Below are 3,986 nucleotides of genomic sequence, written 5' to 3' on the forward strand. Positions count from 1 at the left end.
TCCCTCTGCCCCTGCTCTCCTCTCTGTGATGGCCTCCCTGCTGGCCAGAAACCCACTGTCCGGTGAGGTCCCGCCCCGCAGCCCCAGATCCAGCCTGTCTCCCTTAATCTTTGTTAAGGTCACAGCAGGCCGGTGGCCAGACCAGTCGGGCCATTCCCAATTGCCTGTCCTCTCTTCCTCCTCCTGAGAGACTCCCCCGTCCCCGACCGGCCGACCCCCAGCCAGTACCGGTGGGTGCCTCACCTCTGAATGGATCCAGGAAGTCGAAACTGCCTAAGTCAGACCCGTCCCCCAGTGACTTCCAGTAGGAGACTGGAGGTGGGTTTCCACCCACCCTCATGGCCCGGGGACCATGCACCCAGGGGCAGCTTGTGTCACTCAGCTCTTTGCAATCTGAAATGCTACAGATCCTCAGGACCCCTCCCTCAGCCCCCCCCCCCCCCCCCCCCCCCCCCCCCCCCCGCCAGGGTCATGGGCGTTCAGGGTGTGAAGGGGCTTTGGCCCCTCCCCACCTCTGCCATGGAGATAGGATACACTCAACCCCAAGCCTCCCTGGGGACCTGGTCTCAGCTCAGCCCCCAGCTCACCCCCCTCCTTGTCTGCTCCTGTTCTGTCCTCCAGTTCTGTGAGGGTCCCACCAAAGCAGGTGCTGTTAAGTCTCCGCTGCAGGTAGCATCTGGCAGTCTCCCCTGGCTTCAGAGACCCCCCACCCCGTGTCCCCTGTCCCCTCTCCTCAGAGCGAGACCAGGAAACACCTGCGCACCAGCTTCCTAGTGGACGTTCATTCGTTCACTCAACAGTATCTTGTGAGCCAAGGTCTCTGCTCTCGTGGAAGTTACTCCTCCGAAGGGGAGGCAGCCGCTGCCTGTAACTCAATGGAAGCAGTAGGACGCTGAGGAGGAGAATGACAGGGGAACCCAGACGGCTGTGGAGGCCTCTGAGAGCAGGTGGCCTGTGAGGGGCGCCTGAAGCTTGCGGCTGGGGGAGGAGGGCTCCAGGCAGGGCTCAGCAGGGGCAGGTGCGCATCGGCTGTCTCCAAAGCACCCAATGCAAATGCTCAAAGCTGAATTTTAAAACTCCCCCGCCCCGTTTCCCCACATCAGGAGGGGCCCTCCATCCAGCCGACGGTGCACGCAAAAAGCCTAGAGGTCAACCTGGAAACCCCTCCGCCCTCACCTCCAATAGCCAAGTCCTGTGGGTTGCCCCTGCTGACTCCTCCTTTCACTCTTTTTTTTTTTAATGTTTATTTTTGAGAGAGAGAGAGAGAGAGAGAGAGAGAGCGCTTGCGTGCAGGGAAGGGTCAGAGAGAGAGGTACAGAGGATCCGAAGCGGGCCCTAAGCTGACAGTAGATAGCCCGATGCAGGGCTTGAACCCGTGAACCATGAGATCATGACCTGAGCCAAAGTCGGACATTTAACCGACTGAGCCACCCAGGCGCCCCCCTCATTTCACCTTGGGCTCCTCCAACCCAGTCTTCCTTTTCTGCCGAGCGGCCCTTTAAAAATGCACATTTGCTCCTGTGACTCCCTGGCTTGAAATGCAGCATTGGCTTTCCCTCCCTTCTTAGGATGGAATCTAAATTCCCAGCCGTCTTTCGCGGGTGACCTTCTGCTCTCCTCTCTCCTGGACTCTTGCCACACTAACCTTCCAATTCCTTGAAAGCTGGCCCCAGGGCCTTTGCCTTGCACACAGCGATCTCCCTCTTGTCCTTAAGCTTCACGTCCGGCATCCTGACTATTCACACGAGACACCGTGTGCCATTACTTCACAGCCCCTCCGCCGCGAATGCATGGACTGTATGCTTACCCAGGCCCGCCTCCCTGCTCTGGGTGGGCTCCCTGGAGCAGGGGCATCACCATTTTGCCCACCATTGTTGCCCCAGCGCCTGGCGCAGCCGTGCACACGCTAGGGGCACCCTAATACTCATTGAGCAAATCTGGCCAGAGACAGAGGAATGAAGGAAAGAATGTGCCGTGGAAATCCTGGGACCCTCTCTTCCGTCACCGTGACCCAGCTCTCTCACCTAGTGAATGGGGGGGGGGGGGTGTGTGTGGAGCATAAACAAAGCCAGCAAGTGTGCACCGTCCCACAGTGGCCCTGAAGCCACGCTGGCTGCACCCTGGTGTCATTCCCCACGTCCACCCCCCCAGCAAAATGTCCTCAGAGTTGCTGCCACATAAAAACACTCTGCAGTGGGGGAACCACTCTGGACCCCCAGCTGTGCCCTCCGTGGTGGCGGCTCTTGCCTCTGGTCACCTCCGGGAAGGGCCAGATGAACTAGGTCCTGCTGCTGGGAAGGGTCCCCGCGTCACACGACTTCTTGGTAAGGGGCGGTGGGACGCCAACGGCGGTTTCCCAAACTTTTTAAAAGATCAGCAGAACTTTTCCTGACGTTAACAACTCAAGTGGAGCCCGGCACCGAAGTGGGGGTGGTGCCGGCCCCCCCGCCCCCCACCCCCACGTTCTCTCTGCACAAACATTACAGAATTCCAACCCGATCCCTTGCCCATCCCGCCACGTAAGCTGTCTGGTGACTGGTGACCGGGGGAGCAGGTTTGCAAAGCAAAGTCAGCTGAGGACTTTTGGAAGGGAGAAAACAAACACCAGTGCAAAACCCCAGGACGACACCATTTTCTGTCCTTTCTAGGATGCGAGCAGCCAACACATAGAAAAGCCGGAAATACAGAAGCCGCGGGCCCGTACAGAGAGGTTTCTGGCGGCCCCAGTTCTAAAAGCGGGGAGAGCGGACAAGCCTCCGGCTCGGCAGGCGGGGACAATAAGCCAGAGCCGTGCTGCACGGAGACGGCCTCTGGGTGGACGAGAGCTCCCTCGACGGCACGGAAGTGGACATTTGACGGAGCCGGGAGAGGAAGAAAGCGACAAAGTGTTGGGCACAGAAAGCCTGTTTCTGTGAAAGTATATGTATGTAGTAGACACAAGTTGGGGGGCAGGGGGGGGGGGAAGAGCAGGCCAGTACTTGAGTTGTGGGACTGTGTATGGTCTTTCTTGCTCGCTATTTCCAGATTTTCTACGACGAACAGGTTCCCCTTTCATAAGGAAACAACAGAAGACGTCAGCAAGGACAACGCAAGGGGACTGACCCTCCGGTTCCCTCCTCAGCACAGGCCAGGGGACCTGGGAGCCCCCAGCTCTTCCCCTCCTTGCAGGGTGGTTGGTCAGGGCCTCGGGGCAGGAGGACCCTCGCTGTCAGTGAACTCCGGGGTCTGTTTGAGGTTCCACCTGCCATCCCAGAGGGCCAGTTTCTGGGAAGAGCGACTGGCCCAGGCCAGCCCCCTCCCGAATGCCCCCCGGGGAGCCACCCCACCCCCACTCCCCATCCTCCCCTTGGGGCTGTGCCCCTGCGTTGTGCTGCGGTTTGATCATCCCCTCACCTGTTACTTTGGAGTTAAACTGAGCCCACAGAAACACAGACCCTGTGGTCACCGGGCAGCCCGAACAGAGCTCATACATAGGACACTAAGGAGGCCCACCCCTTGGGCCCTGTCCCCAGTCTCCTGGCTCAGTCTCTGTCCAGCGTGGCACCTTCAACTGCTTTCTCCAGGCCCACCCTGCACCTGCCCAGGCCGGGCCTGAAGCTGGGTCTGCTCACCTGGGGGGCTGTGAAGCCTCAGCGGCCGATGCCGAGCCCCAGCTGCTGGGAGGACCAGGGGGCCATCCCGAAGGGGCTCAGAAAACAAGGTCCGTTGCCCCTGTAGCTCTGGGGTCAGGTTGGGGACTGCTGGTTAAGATGGGCTTTTCTGCGGCGACAGTCAGCACTTTCTGCCAGAGCCCTTGCTCATGCGATCCTTGGTTCCGTGCTCAGCAAGCTTCTGGTCGCCCCTCCTGGGCAGGCCTGCCCTGCACAGCTGGTCTCCCGTTCAAATCCCTGAGCCTTCCAGGGGCAGCACGCTGCACTCACATCCCCGCCAGCAGCCCCAGGACCCCACCCTCAACGCTGTACTGAAGGCAGGAGTGACTGACTTCC

This window comes from Panthera uncia (assembly GCF_023721935.1).
Source record: "Panthera uncia isolate 11264 chromosome C1 unlocalized genomic scaffold, Puncia_PCG_1.0 HiC_scaffold_4, whole genome shotgun sequence".
NCBI lineage: Eukaryota > Metazoa > Chordata > Mammalia > Carnivora > Felidae > Panthera > Panthera uncia.